Source organism: Chrysemys picta, chromosome 7, assembly GCF_011386835.1.
Source record: "Chrysemys picta bellii isolate R12L10 chromosome 7, ASM1138683v2, whole genome shotgun sequence".
Taxonomy (NCBI): Eukaryota; Metazoa; Chordata; order Testudines; family Emydidae; genus Chrysemys; species Chrysemys picta.
Genome location: NC_088797.1, coordinates 70613877 through 70634811, shown reverse-complemented (window position 1 = coordinate 70634811; position 20935 = coordinate 70613877). Strand labels below are relative to the sequence as shown.

At 44.1% G+C, this 20935-nt stretch overlaps 1 protein-coding gene across 2 annotated transcripts in view; it reads right to left on the bottom strand.

Moving 5' to 3' along the window:
- Positions 1–9686, bottom strand: part of RET (ret proto-oncogene) — a 142515-nt gene extending 132829 nt beyond the window's left edge. Inside the window, exons 1-2 of one of the 2 annotated variants that reach the window (XM_065551746.1) lie at positions 9666–9686; positions 7865–8016 (exon numbers count right to left, since the gene is read on the bottom strand). The gene's annotated coding sequence lies outside the window, so the exon portion shown is untranslated. Of the gene's footprint in view, positions 1–7864; positions 8103–9665 lie in introns of those variants that run through there. The other variant, XM_065551745.1, reaches the window with a different exon arrangement.
- Between the last annotated feature and the right edge of the window lie 11249 nt (positions 9687–20935).

Genomic DNA, 20935 nt, shown 5'->3' with positions numbered 1-20935 from the left:
CCAGTGACCTCCAACACTGAAAATAATAGCCTCCACAGCCTGAGCCTCAAAGCCAGACTCTGTAACTGAGACCTATAAAACGTATATAATTTTTTAAAATTTTATCAATCTGTGGATCAGGCAAAGAGGGAGACATGTAAGACACACAGCTCAGTCGGTTACACAGGTTTAAGGAGTGATCTGTAATACAGTTGTTTTGTAAAAGAGAAATATTTTGTCCTGGTGAGATCTGTCAAAAATGTAATGCAGGGACATCACTATACTCACACTACAAGCAACTTGAGAAATATGGTGTTTCTTCCATCGGTGTTTTCTGTCCACAGGAATCATAGAGCTGTGCTCCAGACAAACTATGGCCCTACTCGTATATACACGGGCCCCTGAATAGGGATAGTTGAATATTTTCAGCCTGGCTTTCAACAGAAAAATGGATTTTCTGCTGAACAAGTTTTTTTTGATAAGTGTTTGCTTTCCATGGTGTGTGTGTGTGTGTGTGGGGCGGGGGGGGGGGGTGTCTATAAGAAAACAAAATATTTTGATTCTGAAATACTGCTGCAGTGCCTTATGCACCCATTCATCTCTATGAGCTGGGGTCTTCAGATGGACCTCATCTTCTATGATGCTCTGCCTCTCCTCATCAAGAGTCGTGATCATGGTGCATGATGGGAGATGTAGTCCAAGCAAGGAATCCTGCCTACATAGGAGAATGGGAGCATGGGGCACTCAAACTACTCCCATGAGGCATCACAGCAGCATTTCAAAATCAAAATATTTCAGGTTTTGATTTTTTCACCCAAAAAATTACCCCTGGTGGTGCTGGAGGGGAAAAAGGAGGGGATTCAGACCAGCACTAACTCTGTATCTATGTGGCATCTCACTATAGTGAGGGGTGGGGGGTCTGCCATTGTGTTTATTACAATCCTAATTCCCTGACTTCCTTCTAGTAGATTATCTCTACCATGATGCACATGAAATGCAAAATACAATTTATGCTGTTCTTGATGTCCTTAAAAAACTGAAGACCTTTTTAAAACTGATAAGAAAGTCAGTGCCGTTAAATGCAGGGAAAACAGCTGTCCTTTATTTTCTCCACAAGCACATGCTCCGTAATGTTTCCCATCACTCTCCCACCAAAAATAATTAGGATAAAAACTGACACTTTCCTGCAGGCTGCTATGATTATTCAACTATAGCTTATTACTCATTTATTTCTGCTTTGCTTTGAGTCATTAGTTTGGCACTGCAGACTGAATTAAATTATTGTATCATTCTTTTGTAAAAGCACCCTGAGATGTCTTGATATGATAATGACCCTTATAAAGCTGAAGCTGGTGATAAGAGATCTCCTAGTTTATCAGAGATCTTATGCTATGGTAGGTCAGCAGCAGGACAACGCACTCAGAGACTCTTACTTGTCTCCATCGTTTTAAGTGAACATTTACAAAATATATCAGTCATCAGGAGACATTTCCTTCTAGAAGGTGAAGATTGAAATCTGATTCTTGATCAGCTGAGGATTTTTCATTTTAATTATATCACACATACTGCTTTGTTATTGTAGGGTCACATGACTATGCTGCTGCCATTTGTAATGTGCTGTGGGAGGAAAAACTATGTTTAAGAAATACAAACAGTATGTATAGGGCCAAATTCTGCTGTGTGTTTGTGTCAGTTTGTACAGTCTTACAAATCAGTTACATCAGTCTCACATGCAATTACATCGAGGGTTCCATCAGTGAAATGGAGAAGAATCTACCCCAAGGCTTGACAACAGATGCCAATGAAAAGAGAGGCTGGTCAAATTTTGGTCCTAACCACCGATGACCCCATACATACAGACACCATGATCCCTAATTAAACAATTAACATGCATTATAGAGCATACGTTAGACCCAGTCTTCCTGCCACTCATGGCAAGATCATTACAAATTCATTGTTAATGTGGCGGTCTGATACCTGACATCCAACAGAGGGCACTGCTGTCATTGCCAGTACAATACACAACTTTGAAAATGTGTGTTCAGCTGCAACAATAAAATCCCAACTTCTGACCACAGGATTTCTCAGTTTCACTGAATCATAAAATAATGGCCAACAGTCAGCCTTGAGAAAACAAACCTTCATGTCCGATGCTATCACAAACCATTCGTAAAATAGCGGTTATTTTATTGTTTTCTCTGATATTATTGCACCTACTTTGACTTGATTGCTGCAAGTTTATATGAGCAGCAAAGATGGCAAAGTCATGCAATTTCAAAGTAAACACATGGGCACAAGTTCTAACCTTCACAACAGGGAGCCCTTTCCTACTCCTGTCCCACAAAGCAACTGCAGTTGAATTACACCAGTTTGGTCATGTTATGGGGCATGTTCATCATCAGGGCATTCCTTTGTGCTAAGATGTGGTATTGCAGGGTTGGTTCCACCCATGTGTCCCCTGTTGTCTGGTGTTCTAGCTTTATTGAAGTCTGTGACTTCTGAGTTCCAGGCCACATTTAAAACCCAGTCCAGCCCTCAGTCCCCCTCGGAGATTTTGTTAGTCTTTGCCTCTCCGTTCCGAGGCTCGTACACTCTCGTTTATTAGGGATGATGTATGGCAGTGGTTTTCAATCTTTTTTTCATTTGCAGACCTCTAAAAAAATTTCAAATGGAGGTGCGTACCCCTTTGGAAATCTTAGACAGTTTGCGGACCTCCAGGGGTCCATGGACCACTGATGTAGGGGAATCCAGGCCTATGCAATTCTCTGGGTTCCAGCTCAAGGACCCTGTGTTGGGCCATTAAGTACTTCTCTTTCTAATCCCTTGCCACTTCCCTGGGCTGCTCCTACTTTTCCTTGTTTATCCTTGTGTCTCCATGACTGAAGATTCTGTGGCTCATGCTCTGTAGTTTTATCACCTCACATGACTTCTTATCAGCTGGCTACTAAGTCACTTCTGATCAATCCCAGTTTTTCTGACCACTGGGTTGTGCTACACGGAGTTACCCAGTCTCTATTCAGATAGGTGTTCCCAGCCCTCTCTCCTGAAGCTATACTTCAGGCTGTTAGTAATCCTTAAGACAGGAGTCCACCACAGCCCTCGTCCTGTGGCTGGGGTTGTAGTTCAGGCCAGCTACAGGGCCTCAGGCAGTTTCTCCTTTAGCTGGGCTCTTTTCCCCAGTCAGTCCTCCAGCTTGGAGGGTTCAGCAGACCAGCCTTCCCCAAAAGTGTCTCTCTTCTATGAGGGAGGAGGCAACATACATGCTAGTTCCCTTCCCAAAATTCATTCCAATGGGCTGGGACAGAGGGGAGTCTTGCCCCACCCACTCTGTGAGGCTCCTTGTCCCAAGTCCTCCAAAGAATAGTAACAGATTTCTCTCCCCCTTCCCTGCACCCTCCCCTCCCCCCGAGTACTACTTACCCTTGGGACTGCTTCCTCTTCACACATCTCCTACTTCCCAGATCCTTACCTACATAAGAGGCTGGGGAAGTCTAAAAGGGCCATGACTACAGGATGGAGTGAGCTGACAAGTAGGCCTTACTACCTGTAAGGGGCAAACTAACCCATCACAGGTCATTTTAGCTCTGCAAATTGGTATGGTAAAATATGTTCAATTTTTATATTATCCTAATAAAAAGTTAGTCTTACATTCAGCATTCTTGTTTTGATGAATCATTTATAGAGCACAAACACAAAAGGCAGTTGTAGAGTGACTGTACCACTAAGGACATGCTGACAGTCTATTGCAATGCACTGGGTGGTGTCCGTTTCAAAATCAAGCCTGGACCCCAGATCTGAATGTTGTGGCTTAGGTCTATTTGTGCATCAGTAAAACATACAACTTGTCTAGACTAAGGTTTTTAGCCACTGGCGCAGTTATAACAATATAGCTGCAATGTTGCAAAACCCTAGTGTATATGAGGTTCAAAGCAGTGTAAGTTGCACAGGTATAAGCTGCCATGGTCTACCTGTGGCAGGTGTGCAGGACACCTATAGTAGGGGGTTCACCCAGTGCAGATACCCTGGTGGCTAGAAACCCAGTGTGGGCAAGGCCTGAGGAATCAATGAGAGGAATAGAGACCACATATGTTTCACTAAGCTCACATTTTCACAGAGGGTCTTTCTGCCTGGAACCACACTGCAAATAGTCCCAACAGTTCTAACCCAAAGCCACCTTGGCTTTGAGGCTCAGCATTTAATCGGTTATTTAGTCAGGGGATATTAGTTTCCCTGACATATTAATAGGCAACGTCAACTACATTAAAACGATACTTCTCCCCCCATCTGTAGTAGATCACAGATATGAAAGTTCTTCCTACCATTGACACCTTGATTTTTCCATCTTCTAATTAAACAATTATAAAACTTCCCTGGAATTCCAGGAATATGTTTTATTCTTATCTCCTAATGGGAGTTTGAGTGGGGTTGGGGAGTGTTTTTCTCCAGAAGTGACAGTACAATTGCTTAGAGAAATATGTTGAAGCAGGCAGCTGATACATTAAAACCAGCTGACAAAATATAAGGCATCTTAAGGAGATTTTTTTCCCTTGTCCGTTTCCATTAGATAACATAGTAATATAAAATCCTGGTGATGAAAAAGTTACATTTTCTCTTTTTCCTCAGAATTTAGGGGATAGGTGCCCATCTGACAGCCCTGGAGTCTGACGTCCTCTATTCACAGAGGAGTCAGGACCATGCCAGTGCTAGCTCCCTGCCACACTGCCCCAAGCAATGTGCCTCAATACTAAGAGGGAGGAACCATCTAAGGGGGGTTGAGGAGTGGGTGGCAGAGGACAATTCAGTTCAATGCACAATCAAATCTGCCCAGACAGGCCCACCTTTTGTAACATTGTGCACTGTGTATGCAACTCACTAGGACCCTGAGGGCTGAGCCGAACTGACAAACAAAGTATAAAACAGCATTTTTGGTGTTTTTCTTAAATCCCCTGCTCTTGGAATTATGTAAATACATGAGAATCTCAGCTTTCATTAAAAAAAAAACAAAAAAAATCAGAAAGGCAAGTTTGTAGCTCTCATGGTTGCAAAGACCTGAAAGCGTAACCACAGCATACCTAGGCTCAGAAACCAGAAAGCAAATAAAAAGAACCCCAATTAAAAAAAAAAAACAACAACCCATGTTTGTTAAGCCATTATCATGATTTTGAGAAAGGATGGGGGGCTGACTCAGGAATTTTGAATGCTTCGGGCTGGCAATACTGAAACTCTTACCATAATAAATGCAAAAAACTCATAGCTGCTTGGACATATATCTTGCTTAAATGGTCAATATAAAATTCTTGCTGTTTAAGCTCAACAAACCCTTAAATCTGAGCAGCTTTGTTCTCACCCTGCAGTTACTGGGAAGGGATGATCATGGGCTCTGTTTGGGGCTGGAGCAGCCCCTGCTGTGTAAGAGGAGCAGAAGGGGCTAGAAAACCCTACAGACAGAGGCATGGCCTGCCAGCTAGAGGTGTTGCCCAGCCACATTGCTGCTCCCTGGCAGTATGGCTCCAGCATGACCCATAATGCCTTTCATGGAATCTCCTGCATCCTCTTATTAGCAGCCATGCCTGGGACTCTGCAAGAGTCTGAGGCAGCATTAATTCCTGATGGGATACCCCTGGGGATGATGATGCACATGAATGTTGGCCTTCTCCAAGCCCCAAATCCTTTGCAGACTGCTGCCAGGAAGGAGCTTCCATGGAAGCAGGGAATGAAGGGCGGTGATACTATAGTGGGAAAAGTTTGTCCCTTCCATGCCCACCCCGCCATTCCCAGTCTACCAGATTTTTCATGCTTTCAACCTGTAGAGGCAAAGGAGGAACAATTTGGCCCTTTCTGACTCAATCAGCCTCAGGTTTGACACCTGTCATGACCTCTCTAGTGACAGTTCCATGATGGTGGATGTGACGGGTTCCCCTGAGGGGTGCCACCTGGAACTGGGGTATTACCAAGTCCCCTGACCCACCAGTCTGGGGTCCCTTTACACTGTACTGCTGTGACCAGCCTGCCAAGCTCCAGCACACATACAAGTAGGGACACACCCAGCAGCAGTAGATACAGACTGTGTGATCAGCTCTGCACGGGGAGGCTACAGCTAAGGAACTGCCCAGCTGCTCAAGTGCACCTCTTCCCCCCCAGAATATAAACCCAAAATTATACTGTCTTGCGCTGCACAGAGATCTCATGAAATTCACCTCCTCCCTCAATGTGGAGCTTTCCGCCCCAAGTTATGATTTCCACACATATTGGTTTTAGACAAAGCAAAAACAAGTTTATTAACTATAAAAGACAGATTTTTAAGTGATTATAAGGGATAGCAAACAGATCAAAGCAGATTACCTAGCAAATAAACAAAACATGCAAACTAAGCTTAGTATACTAAAGAGACTGGATATGAGTAGCACATTCTCACTCTAATGATGATTCAAGCAGGCCACGGAGATTCTTAATGGGCCAGCTGCACTGGCTTACAGCTTAAAAACCCCAGGTGTTCCTTTCACAGGCTAAAAATCCCTTCAGCCTGGGTCCAGCACTTCCCCCTAGTTCAGTCTTTGTTCCTCAGTTGTTTCCAAGAGTCTCTTTGGGGTGGGGAGTCAGTGAAGAACCACAATGATGTCACTCCCCAACCTTAAATAGCTTTTGCATATGACAGGAAGCCTTTGTTTCAAAGTTTGGTTCCCACACCAGTCAGTGGAAAAACACTGGTATTCCAAGATGGAGTCCAGCACCAGGTAACCTGGTCAGATGACCCTATAGTATCATAGCAGCCATGAATCAGAGGCTGTTTGCAGCATCCTAAGGCCTATTGTTTTCTCCTAATGGCTCATCAACCTGAATGGGCCCTTCCCAGCCAGCCATCTAGACTGAGTGTCTTTTGCCTAGTGGGCATTCCCCAGGTGTAAACGCATTTTTAATACAGATACATAGTCAATATTCCTAACTTCAGATACAAAAAATGATACATGCATATAAACAGGATAATCATATTCAGTAAATCATAATCTTTCCAGTGATATGTCACATGACTTATCTTGCATAAAATACATCAGAATTAGGCCATAATCATATCATAATATCATCTCTATGAAGAATATGGAATGCAGTGTCACAATGGACACCAGTCCACTAGAAACTGGGCTGCAAACCCCAAACTATTTCATGCTGTGCACAAACAGCCAATGTTAACAGAAGTTTTAACTCCTCCCTAGCCCATTACTAACCCCCAGCGCCACCTAATCCTCCAAAGTCCTTCCTTTTAGGAAGGGGCCTGGCTAGTCTAAAGTGTACACATATGGTAGTATTCCCATTTCCATGAAAGTCCTTCATACTGCTTTAAAAACACAATACAGTACCCGCTAGTTGTTTCTAGTGCAATGAGAGGGGCAGATTCTTAGCTGGTATAAATTGTGATAGGGCCAAAATGGAGCTATGACAATTTACACCAGCCGTGGATTTGCCACAGAAGCTTGTGGGGAGGGAGGAGAAATGGCCTGACAATCTTTCATGTCCTCACTGTGAGTGAAATCTGAGAGAGAAGAGCTGATTGAATAATGATCATTATTCAGTCATGGACATAAGGTAGGAAGATATATTAAAGTTAATAAAGGAAAGATCACATTCAGTAAAATAAAAATTAATTTGGTCACTATAGGAATGAGCATAAAAATATCAGATTCAGGACTTACAGGGGACTTCACCTATAAGTTAACCCACTCTGGGTTAAGTGATCTATGCAACCTGATTTACATTCAGCACCATATGTTTCAACATCCTAATCAATAGATTTGGAAATATGATCCTGGCCTCATTTAAGAGATCTGCATCCAGACTAAAAATATACCTTGAAATATGTGGAGTCCTGATCATAAAAACAAATACTTACGCAGTCGGGTCACACTTCTCCTTTGGCATTTTATATGTGAACATCAGAACTCTGGATTCTGTTAGTATAACGGTGTGTATATGTATAGCTGTGGGTTGGGCAAAATGTCATTGAAGCTGAAGGGTGTAATTGCCACCCTTCACTTAGGAGAGCTGTAAAACAAACAAACAAAAGCCAGATAAGCTCCTTTATAGCAGCCTCATCTGAAAAGAGGCATATGCAGGTCTGCACTGGGATTAGAACTAGGCAGGTGGAAGGCTTCACTCTGTGTTGTTTTGGTAAGCGTGTGAGCGCACACACATGTGGTGTGTCAGGCATTAAGGCCTGCAGCAGAGCTAGTCTCCAGGCAACCAAAAGAGCACAGCTGGCCTGCAGCAGGCTTCCTGATTGGCTATGCCAGCATATCAACTGGAAGGGCCAGCAGATAGGCTCTTAAGCCAGCAGCAGCTCAGTGGCTACTCAATGCCCATGCCCACCACTGTGACTGCTCCTGCATTGCCTCAGCTCTGTCCCTGCCTGAGACCCACCCTGGCCTTTTACCATTCTTCGTTCTTGTGATTCTAACTCTGAGCCTTGACTCTGGTTCCTACCTCCAGCTTTGACTCTAGTACCTGGTTCCTGACCCCCGGTTTGACCTGTGGATCTGGCTCCTGACTACTGCCTCCGCCTCTGACCCTAGGCCCTGCTTCCTAATGCCTGCGCCAACCATTAGCCCTGATGTTTGTTCCAACCACTGGGCTAGACCACCCACATTCCAGTCACCTGACAGCGTTCGGGGAAGGGGACACACAGGAGCAGACTCCAAGAGAGAAGGAGCAGAAAGACACACACAGCATGGGCAAGCACATTGTGTGACCCTAAAAGAAGCTGAGCGAGAGAGAGCTTTTGGGCTAGGTGCTAGCTCAAAGATTTGAGGCTGTGAACAAGGAACCCGTCTCATGTTGGTTTGATTCCTCCCATGTTCAGGGGAACAGATCTTGGTTCATTCTTTGTAGATAAATAAGATTACATCTAATGGACCTACAATGAACAATTTCTCCTCCTAACTGGCATAACCTGAGAGCTCCCCAGATTTTTGACTAGCTGTTTAAGCCACACCCACATTAAATTCCTAAATTTGAAAAACATCACATTTAGAAAGTCAAGCACTCAAAAATTAGGATTGCCTGAAGAAAGGATGCCCATGCAACTACAATTCTGATGCCTTCTGCATGTATATTATGATACAGTTTTGTCCATCATCACTTTGGAGGCCTGTGGAGGTACAGTAACAAAACTGTAATCCAGTCCACTCACCACTTGGCACCCCCTTGTGGCCAGGAGTGGCATCCCAGCTCTCTCACTAGGCTCGGGTCCCCTGCCAATGACTGCTCTGGTGCTTTCTTTGCCTAGTAGCTCATCCATGACTCAGCCCTCTGGCCAGGTCACAGTCTTGAGTCCACCCCTTCCAGGGTCACAGTTATCTAAACTACAAGTCCAAAACTGTCTAACAGAAACAAAAATCCTTCCACCTTCTCTGGGGCATTTCCTCAGCCAGTCCTCAGTTCACCCTGCTGCCCCCATTCTGGGCTTGACCATCATTGTATGCCCCCTCCTTGGGGCTAATAGGGGGAACACAGTCCCACCACCCTCTATTCTGGGTTGTGGCCCAGGGCCCTATACTGCACAGCTAGGTCAGCTCCTTTACTCCTATTGCAGTTTTCCCTTCCTACCTCATCTATTTACTTCCCCCTTTGTGTCTCCCACGTTCTTCCCCATTGGCTCAGGGTGCCTCCTTGCACGGAGGGCTTTCCTTACTCACTTTCTTCTTTGCAGCTTCTTTTCCTGCACTGAGTTTTAACTTGCAGTCTCTACAGACACAGCTGCAGTCTCCTTTTATGCAGGAATCACCTGATTCCTCTCAGGTAGGGCCCATCCAATAACCCGTGTGGTCCTATTCCCAGGCTCTCCAACCAACCTGGCAAGATACCCTGTTTCAAGAACCTAACTCTTCCTGGGTTCCAGTCCAGTGGCATACCCACAAGATAACATCTTTGCTCTTCTTACAAATCTCTACTATCCATTCTGTACACTGAAGGCAGGAGTCCTATAAGGAGTTGTATGTGGTCTGTAATTAAAGACTATATCATAATACAAATGCAAAAGGAATCGAATTAAGGTTGGACAGGTAAACTTATTTCTGCCATTTTTAAACTTTAGAATGCTTGACTTTGCAACTTTCATGTTATTTCAATGTAGACTTTTTGCATATAATTTCCTCTTTTTTAAAAAATGAAACCTTTAAACAAAAATCCATAACGTGGAACCCTATTGATCCCTGCATGGATTATCCACAGTACAAACCTCTACTTGAGCTAGAGGGGTAACTGATAACAATACTAGGCTGTTATTCTCTATTTGGACCACGGCAGAGCAACTGTGACCCAGGGATTTCTTGATGCCAACTGGCAGAGTGACTGCACAGAATTTTAACCCTGTGTCAGATACATGCACAATAATTCACTAAAGAATGGCATATGAGATCTCTAGGGAAAACCAGTAGCCTACCATGGTGAAACATAGGTATGGATATTTAAGTTAGGTATCTACACTGGAAATTATGTTCTTAAAACCTTGAACTTAAGGTGACATGCCTCAGATAGGTTCCTTTCAGGCAGGGGATAATAGACACATCTCTGTCCATTCATTGTGTGTCTTACAATGCCAGTCTATTTACATGCTAAGTCACCAACTAATCAAGACTGCAAAAATCAACAAGAGATCACAAAATCTACAGGACAGAACAAACAGCAAGAGAGGGCCCTCTTTATGAATAAAGATCAAAGGATTGTTTTAATATATCTGGAGCTGCAAAGAGACACCAGGATCCTTTACCTACGAGATCAACTTAGCAGGGTGTTTTGTCTCATTGTAATAGGGCCTCCTTGGTCCTGCTTCTGTCTTGGTCTACAAACTATGCAAAGACCCTTGTGCTGGTCTAACACCTTGTGCAGTTTATTTACAAATAGAGTCCCACACCTTCACAACATATATAGCTCCTGTAACAAGCAGGGGAGAGCAATCTCTCTCCCCTTACTGCCTGCTTCCCCCTCTTTCCACTTCCCTGCTGTGCCTGTTTGTGGGCTCTGCCTAATGGCTTAATTAGCCTTACTGCCCTGCCCCACCCACATTAGGCACAGCTCTGCTTAGTCAGCTCCATTCTGCCTTGCTTGATTAGAACTGCTGTGAACAGAGTGCTGACTCAGCCTTTCTTGCCTGGCACTCTGTCACACTCATGTGAAAAGGATCATAGCCAGGCCTGGCTGAAAAATGCTGGAAGGACTTTGGGGTGGGCTTTGCTCTATAAGACAGGAATGTATCTAGTTAAATAAGTCTAGATTCTAGAATGCATGTTATGATTTCATATGTAAACATTGTTTTCAATGCTTCAACTTGCCATCACTTGAATCTCTATACTTTGTTAAAGTACTTTGTACTTGTTTTCACTATAAACATATCTAAGTTCTGTGTTGGGCAGAATGGTGATCAGAGGTGGAACTGGTAAGCTGTGGTGTACTGTTACTTTGGGAGCAGCAAATCTGTGAATAGTGGAAGCGCACAGTGGACCAGGGACTGGACACTCCAGGGAGATGCTTGGAGGTCTTGGAGTGTGTCTCTCGCTATCCTGCAGAGAGAGAGAGCACGGATGGAGCCTTCGTGAGCCTAGAAGGGAGTGCTTGTGTTGCCTGTGGTTCGTGAAGCTGGGGAGCTGACCCACGATCAAGCACAGATAAGGCTCCCTCATGCTAATGGAAGGTAGTAGCAACGTGCCTCACAATCCTCAGTATCCCCAGGAAGCATCACAGGGCCATGACATACTTTGCCAATGACTTACACAAATGTTTGCTAGACAGCAATGAATGGCAAAAGCCAGAATTGTTGGGTTCTAGTCCTTCTTCTGAAGGGGAGTGGAGTCTAATGGTTACAGAGAAGAGACAAACACATAGATTTGGCACATTCTTTTTGAAAGGCAGTGTGGCTGTGGATGAGACAGGAGTCAGCCATTTTATAAACCTGTGTTCTATTTTCAAAATGGGGTGGCGGATGATACTTATCTGCCTTCTAATGAAGTGATATGATAATAAACACTCAATAATAAGAACTGTTAAATGCACAAAGTTATTAATTACAAAGGGATCTCACAAAGCTGCATACTGGGCAACAAAATGGCAGATGAAATTCAATGTTGATAAGTAATGCCCATTGGAAAATGTAATCCCAACTAAACATACAAAATGATGGGTTATAAATTAGCTGTTGCTACACAAGAAAGAGATCTTAGAATCATTGTGGATAGAAAACATCTGCTTGATTTCCAGCAACAGTCAAAAAAGTTAATAGAATGTTAGGAAATATTAGAAAAAGTATAGCTGATAATAAGACAGACAATATCATAATGCCACTATATAACTCCATGGCACGCCCACACCTTGAATACTGCATGCACTCCTGGTTATCCCATCTCACAGAAGATACATTAGAATTGGAAAAAGTACAGAGAATGATTAAGGGTATGAAAGAGCTTCCATATGAGGAGAGTTTAAAAAGACTGGGACTGTTCAGCTTGGAGGAGACATGACTAAAGGGGAGGTGGGGATATGAGAGAGGTGTATAAAATCTATGAATGGTGTAGAGAAAGTAAGTGTTATTTACCTTTTTGAAAAACACAAAAACTAGGAGTCATCCAAAGAAATTAATAGGCAACACGTTTAAAACAAATATACAGAAGTACTTCATCACAAAACAGTCAACCTTTGGAACTTGTTATCAGGAGTTGTTGTGAAGGCCTAAAAAAAAAATCTAAAAATAATTAGGTAAGTTCATGGTGGATTGGTCTATCAATGGCTATTAGCTAAGATGGTCAGAGATGCAACCCCCTGTTCCAGGTATCCCTAAACCTCTGACTGGCAGACCTGGGGACTGATCGACATGGGATGGATAACTCAATAGTTGCCATATTCTGTTGATTCCCTTTGAAGCATCTAGCACTATCCTGTATTACAACAGTAGCCTCTGAAGTAGATGGACCGTTGGTCTGACCTAGTATTAGGGTGACCAGATCACCGGGAGACACAGGGGAAGCGCGGGGCCAGGGTGAGTGAGAGTCCGGCCTGGCCCCGAGCGCAGGCAGGACTCAGTCGGGTGGTAGGGAGAGTAGGGGGGCGGCCCATGGGGCCAGGCGGCGGCTGTTCTCTCCCCCTGGGCAGCGGGACTCAGGAGCAGACGCTGCTGCAGCTCTCACTGCCGCGGGAGGAGGAAGCGGCTGATGGCCAAGCTCGGCGGCTGCGGCTCTGGCACCTGGGCCCGAACTCCCTGAGCCCGGGCCTGCTGCGGGGACCCAGCAGCACGCACGCTGCGCCCAGCCCCTGGCCAGTCGCGTCTGGGCTGCTGCCCAGCTGGTGCTATCCCATGGCGGCTCCGGAGTGGGGGCAGCAGGCCCCAGCCCCCCCGTCCCACTTGGGTCCCTCAGGGGAACGAACGGGCCTGGGCTGCCGATGCCTCCGCCCAGCGAGCACTTCCGGGATCCGGAGTAACATTGGTTGGGACGCGGGACAAACAAGGAAATATCGGGACAGTCCCAATAAAATCGGGATGGCTGGTCACCCTACCTAGTATGACCATTCTTATGTTCTAATTAATACTAATAAATAGATGGGTCTAGAAGTCATGACCTCATCCTAGTTCCCAGACAAGCACTCAGTTATCCCTGAGCCAAAAGCAAAGTTGTTGGAGCTCAAGCTTTGGAGAGCTGGGAGCACATTCAGTGCAGATGAAACATTCAAGGATTTTTAGCAGCAAGCCAACAAAAATCTCTGGTAGTTTGCAAATAGCTAGTTTCAGAGGCTTATGACTTGCCCAAATGTGGGTGGATTTTAATGGAAGCAGCAAAATGCACCTCTATGACCCCAGCACTATCTCCCCACTCCTCTGCTAAGTTTCAAGTCCCTGCTCCAAACCCCAGAGCCATGGTGGTGCCTTAAAGAAATGATTAGGAAAAAATTAACAGTAGCAAAACTACCTATTTACAATTCTATTGCACATTTTGTGGGACAAGGACTCTCTCTGTGTTACGTTTGTACAGTGTCTAGCAAAATGGCACTCTGATGCATGCCTGCAGCTCCTAGGTGCTACTGTAAAAAAACAAACAGTAATAGGCAATTTTAATAGGCTCTGCCTACAATATGTACATTAAAAACAAAATAATATAGATTATTCATCATTTTATTTTAGAGTAACAAAACTGAATTACATGGAGGAGGGCCATTTCCTAGTTTAAAACTTACTGTTCCTGCTTTCATATAGATATGTTTTTCTGCAGTGAGATCCACTCATCCACCTCCCCTCCCCACCCCAAAATATAAAAATGTTGGAGATCATTGCCTGCATTCCTTTGGGCTGTGACTTTCATGAACTTGAAGAATAGAGCAAGGACCCAAGAGAGAAAGACAAGGGGAACATTAAATGCCTACAGCAGATAACACAAAAGTAGGTTAAAGCTGTATACGGTGTCTTCATAGATTCTAACGTATATCGATAGCCATGTCTTCACCTCCCACCACTAATGGTTGATGGAAATATTTTATAAAAGTTAATGCATCATGCAGTTAAACTAACTATAGTCACTGAATTCCCTATATTGTAGCATAGGCAAACCTACCTTGCTTAGATTCTTATGTAGCATTCATACTGATGAAACAACTTCTTGTCTCTCAGTGGTGATTGTGCAACAGATCACCATATAACTCAGGGCAGTTCTTTGCTTCAGTTTCTGTAGAATGAACAGCAAGGCTTAATTAAACCAAAAAAACCTGAACAAACACATGAACAAATATGTCCACCTACTGTGTGCCCAAAAACAGGTTTAGGAAGAGGAACAATGGTGGTTCAGGCATATTGCTCATTCTCAGCAGTGACTGAGAATTTGACTATTGGTTGTTCGTTATAAGTCATTGTGCTGTATAATTTATTTGATAAATGGATATTCACCACAATGGACAATGAAGTATGACCTGAAATAATTTTTCTGCCTTATGCTAACTATATTGGAATGTGACTCCATGAGGCCCCTGAAGAAACTGGTTTGACTGTCCCAGGTAACCAAGGAGCAGGTAACTCACTACTCTGTCAACATACAATCAGCATTTTTACAGCGCTAATATTTCTAAGTTAACCAGGCCTTTTCAGTCCTCCTATAATACCTCCCATGTAAACTAGACACAGCTGGTCTCTGCACTAACAAATCAGCTGCTGACAGAGTAACAAAATATATACAGCAAAGTTAGGGGAACAAAACGTTGTGATTGAAAGGGCAAATGTGTAGTGAAACCAAGAAGTCGATTTAGAGACTCTTGACAAGTTTTATCAACATTTACCTACAAAGTGCTCCCATGGGGAAGGTAGCTTTTGTCTTCATTTTTAATTCTGGTTTGTGATGTGATGCCTTGCATAACGCATCGATGAGCCAGAGACGTATGTGGTTAATAAAAGCCTATGGCCTCTTTAAGTGAGCACAAAGCCTGTAAAGATCTTAACTTTGGATTACAAGAGATCTTATCCATAATAGGATGTTAACATCTTCTGTGGTCATTGCCATGAGAGGAGGCCAGCCTGTCTGGCCACACCCTCACCTCAGAGAGGTGGTGGGTTCTTGCTGGGGCTGCCTGCCAACACTGCACTGACCGTCTTTCCCACTCACCTTTCAATTCCACTTCCACCATCTCCCTGTGCTCTACTATATATCCTTGGTCCCCTCCATCTCCTTCCAAACTGTCCTTTCTCCTTGTGCCATCTCCATACGCCTTGACTTCGGACTTTCCACAATCCCTCTTCTCCCTCAGTATCCTACTCCTCCTTTCATTCCCTGACCCACTGCATGTTTCCCACTATCTCGCTGCTCATACAGTCACACCATCTTCTCTGCCCATGGCTCCCCTGTGATCCTCAACCTCCTCTCACGTTCCCCTGGCACCAGGTATACACATCTTCTTGCCTCGCCTGACCCTGGTCCTCATATATACCCATGGGCCTCCTACACCCCTGTTCATCCCTCTCTCCATGCCCTCACCCACACCATGTATGCCATCCTCCTGTCTTTCCCAGAACTCCCAATTCCTATACTGATACATCCATCTACTTCCATGTATCACCTGCTCCCTCTCCTATTCTTCATACCCCCTCCTGGGATCTGTCCTGCTGTCTTTCATGCCAGTCTTCCATCTCCCAGCCTGTGATTTAGCTCAGGAGCTACTCTAGCATCAAAGTGGTGTGTGTGTGTGTGTATAAACTGTCTCTTGATATCATTTTAAGCCTCACATCCAATTCCCCCCCAAAATACCCAGGATGCATTTCTCCTCAGCAAGACCAGCAGATCTAATCACCTTATTGTTACATGGCGCTTCCTTCAGTTTTTTTTTCCACATCTACCCATTGTCTTTTGTCTCATACTTCAATTGTAAGCTGGGATCATAGTTTTCCTTGTGTGTTGGTGCAGTTCCTAGCACGAAGGGGTTTTGGACCCTGACTAGGGCACCTATGCGCTACATTATACAAGTAATTAATAACTATACCACAATAGTTTTGGAGTTTTAGGGGCCACTTTTATACTAGAGGCCAGGCTAGAATTCAGGTACCCAAAAGGTAACCTAAAGCCACTTTTGTTGTCCACTCCTACTGTATGCTGCACTTCCCAAGTGGCACCACACTGCTTTAAATCTGCTGAGGGAGGGAAACCTCTGCAGCATGCCCTTGTAGCCCAATGGAGCACTATTCACCCTGTCATGGTTGTGATGGGTTGGATCACAGAAACCCTCCTGGGAACTGCCAACTGTTGTGCCAAGACTACTTCTGCTCCTGCTTTCCTGCCCTGGCAGCTTGGGACTTCAGTGCCCTGCCCAGTTTGAGCCAGACCCACTAGCCTGCTGCAAATCTAGAACCAGGTCTGAACCATGTCCCTAACAGCTGTAGCCTTAATTGAAAGAAGTGTTCCTGTCTTTAACACTCAGATGCCCAACTCCCAATGGGGTCCAAACCCCAAATAAATCTGTTTTACCCTGTATAAAGCTTATGCAGGGTAAACTCATAAATTGTTTGCTTTCTATAACACTGATAGAGAAATATGCAAAGGTGTTTGCCCTCCCCTCCCGATATTAATACATACTCTTGGTTAATTAATAAGTAAAAAGTGATTTTATTAAATATAGAAAGTAGGATTTAAGTGGTTCCAAGTAGTAACAAACAGAACAAAGTGAATCACCGAGCAAAGTAAACCAAAGCACACAAGTCTATGCCTAATACAGTAAGAAAGCTAAATAAAGATAAAACCTCACCCTCAGAGATGTTCCAGTAAGCTTCCTTTTACAGACTAGTCTCCTTCTAGTCTGGGTCCAGCAATCACTCACACCCCCTGTAGTTACTGTCCTTTGTTCCAGTTTCTTTCAGGTATCCTTGGGTGTGGAGACGCTATCTCTTGAGCCAGCTGAAGACAAAATGGATGGGTCTCCCATGGGCTTAAATAGACTCTCTCTTGTGGGTGGAGACCCCCTCCTCTCTCCTATGCAAAGTCCAGCTCCAAGATGGAGTTTTGGAGCACATGGGCAAGTCACATGTCCAAGCATGACTCAGTTTTTACAGGCAGCAGCCATTGCCCACATTCTATCTTGAATGTCTCCAGGAAGACTTCTTATGTGGATTGGAGCCTTCCAAGATCCATTGTTCATTAAGTGTTTCTTGATTGGGCACTTAATTTGCACATTCCTTTCTCAAAAAGCTGACCAAAAGCTTTATTAAGGCTACTTAAAAATCAAGCAAGTACACAGCCAATATTAATAACTTCAAATACAAAAATGATACATGCATACAAATAGGATGAATAGATTCAGTAGAGCATAACCTTTACGGAGATGTGTTACATGGTGTATGTAGCATAAAACATATTCCAGTTATGTCATATATACATTCATAAGCATACTTCCATAAAGCCTTAGGGCAGGGGTTCTCAAACTGGGGGCCGGGACCCCTCAGGGAGTCACGAGGTTATTTCATGGGGGGTCACGAGTTGTCAGCCTCCACCCCAAACCCCTCTTTGCCTCCAGCATTTATAATGGTGTTAAATATATAAACAAGTGTTTTTAATTTATAAGGGCAGGGGGTCGCACTCAGAGGATTGCTATGTGAAAGGGGTCACCAATACAATAGTTTGAGAACCACTGCCTTAGGGGGGTGCACTGTCACAATGGTATCTCGGAGAGTTGGTTAACACTCCATAGGGAGTCTGGGATTTAGCTCTCCAGCTAGCTCTCCATCCCCTTGCAGGACATTAAAATCCAAAGGAATGCTAAGAATTCAAAACAGGAGGTCTGCTCTTCTTCCTGGCTAACCTCAAACTGAGCTGGGCCTTCTTCTTTTAACTCCCTATAATGGCATGGCACCCATCTCTCACGAGTGCCCCTTCTGGTTAGGAGTGTCTGGGGCCTTTAAACTGTCCCAGCCTTGGTACGAGCCGTACCCCCAGGCTTCTTCTCTGAAGGCAATGGTTTCACCCTCTTGGTCTGTTCTGGTCTCCATTCTCCAGCTGGACCTCTTAACAGTTCAGTTCCCCTTCTAGAGATTTATCGCTCTCCAATTGTGGGCCACCTCCCCAGTAGCCTATGCAAGGGGGGAGGACATTGTGTCCCTTTAGCAAAACTTCCTTCAGTTCCAGAGGCCATTTCCCTGCAGCCCCAGCCTTCACCAGTGCCTCACCTTTAGCTCAGGGCTCTTCTAAGTTCAGGCCCAGCAGCCAGCCAGGAGCTCTTCCTCACTCCCCTATTCCCAGCACTGAGCTGTCCATGGTGCTGCAGTTCTCTTTGGCCAACCAGCAGCACCATCTGTACTCCTCTGACTCCCACAAGGAACTGACTGTCTCTGGCTCTGCAGCTCCTTTTTATATGGTCCTCCTGGGCTGCTCCCTACAGCCTTTCTGATTGGATGCTTCCTGCACAGTCCTCTAGCTCGCTTGGAGGGCCTCTCTATTGCTTCTTTCCTGGGATGGGTGTGGCAGGACCCTGAGGCCTCCAGTCAGGGGCCTCTGGCCCTAGTCCACCCCATCACACACCCCTTTTCATACCTGACATCTGCTGCAGGAGGACCCAGTTGGGGCCATAGGCCCCTGTTATCCCCTTTCCTTCCTACTGTTGGGACCATATGTCCCATCATGTCTGCCTTTGTTTCAAAAGGCTTTTGAAGCTTAAATCCTTCAAACTGAATATTGAATTATGAAAATTATGTCTTTGTTTTAAGGACATGAATGAGCCATTAATGACACTCATAAAGAGGTGAGTAGCATCACAGATATCAAGAGAACTGCTTGCATAAGGGTTTGTAGAGTCAGGCTTTTTTGGGAGAACGTGGTATTCAGGGCTATGATGGGCTTCATTCTATACTGCTTAATCAAGGGAATCTCCCATCAACTTCAATGGTAATTAGTAACAGCATCAGACTCCATCTCCCCTGAGCTCTATAAAACTTTCATAAACAACCAGGAGCAAGTCATAGAAACAGAGCTGAAAGGGACCTTGAGAGATCATCTAGTCCATCCCCATGCACTGAGGCAGGACCAAGTATATTCAGACCATCCCTGATAGGTTGTTCAACTTGTTCTTAAAACCTTTAATGGTGGGGATTCCACACCCTTCCTTGGAAATCTATTCTAGTGCTTAACTATCCATATGGTTAGGAAAAACTTTCTGCTACCTAACAAATTTCCCTTGCTGCAGATTAAGCCAATTACCTCTTGTCCTACGCTCAGTGGATATGGAGAACAATTGATCACCATCCTCTTTATAACATATTTGAAAACTTATCAGTTCCCCCTACAGTCTTCTTTTCTCAAGACTAATTGTGATCAGTTGTTTTAAACAATTCCTCAGAGATCAGGTTTTCTAAATCTTTTTTCATTTTTGTTGCTCTCCCTCTGAATTCTCCCCAATTTGTCCACATTCTGCCTAAAAGTATGGCACACAGAACTGGACACAAATACTCCAGCCAAGGTCTCCCCAGTGCAGTAATACATTTTAATATGGTCTAAAACAGGAAAGATGTCCTAGTTACTTTTCCCACTGGATGATCTTCAACCAGAAACAACCTTGATTCCAAGAGCAGAGCAAAGGTAGGCAAAATGTACCTGCAGCAGCAAGACACAGCCTTTTTTCTGGAACATGGAACTGTTTCTAATTCAATATGAAGATGCAAACTTTTCTCATATCAGCAGAAAGTTGTCATTCTCGCTAAACTAAACACACACATAATACAATGGTGTAAACAGAATGGTCCTCACTTGTTTACAAATTCCCGCCAGCATTTTAAGAAGCAAGCCTCAAAATAAAAAGCAAGCTTAGTGCAAAAATTGTACTTAGTGAACAAATGGGCCAGCTCCTCAGCTGGTGTAATTCAGTGTACTGTGGAGCTATGCTGATTTACACCAGCTGAGGATCTCGCTGATTGATCATATATTTAAATTGCAATAAGTTAGCAGGCTTTTGGGGGGAGGTTAGCCATTATAAAAAAACAAATAAAAATATCCTAAGAGAGCTTCTTCCTTACATAGGTGCTATCATAGATTTGAAGAGTTTGTCATCAGCTAAACAGTGACCAGGGGAATGTGGGATTTGTCATTCATGACGATGACTCCAGAACTAAAGCACCCGCTGGGCAGTGATTCATGATTTTAAAACATCAACTTAATTTTGAAAAAAAAATCTGCTTTCTGCTCTGCCTGGTGGATTGAGATTTCAATATTCTGCTCTCCCTGAATGAGTCTCCTATTATCATTAGCTTCTGGGGCTAATACACTCCTCAGGAAATAGCTGGAAAACAAAAGGATAAAGTAAAGGAGCTTCTAATTATTATTAGAAACATAGCATTGCTTGATAATGATAACAGAGCCTAGGAAGCCAATTACATCCTGGTGCAAAGTCCTGCACAAAGATGAATTATAAATGGCTACTTTATGATCAATATGTGCACTGAAATTCACTCTCTTGACTCCATTCCCTT